Genomic DNA, 314 nt, shown 5'->3' with positions numbered 1-314 from the left:
CTTTACATCTTCCTTTCTATTCATTGATTATCACATTATCACTCATTTTCTCCTATCCATAATACTTGAAATAAGAATGCCCAGATCTAAAAGAGAGATATAAAAGTCCTACTAATATATACCAAAAATACCACGCACAACATAATAAATCGTTCAGTAAATAATAAAACAAATAAGAGAGAGAGAAAAACAACAACAACAACTGAAATCTCTATTTATTAATCGTCTTTACTTTACACAATTACTTTTAACGTCGTATCCAACCACATGGCTATGTAATAAAATTTTCGTAATTGCTGTGCGTATGAAAAAAT

The sequence above is a fragment of the Penaeus monodon genome, chromosome 32 (assembly GCF_015228065.2).
Source record: "Penaeus monodon isolate SGIC_2016 chromosome 32, NSTDA_Pmon_1, whole genome shotgun sequence".
Taxonomy (NCBI): Eukaryota; Metazoa; Arthropoda; class Malacostraca; order Decapoda; family Penaeidae; genus Penaeus; species Penaeus monodon.
The sequence above is the reverse complement of the archived record's forward strand: the minus strand, read 5'-3'. Positions refer to the sequence as shown.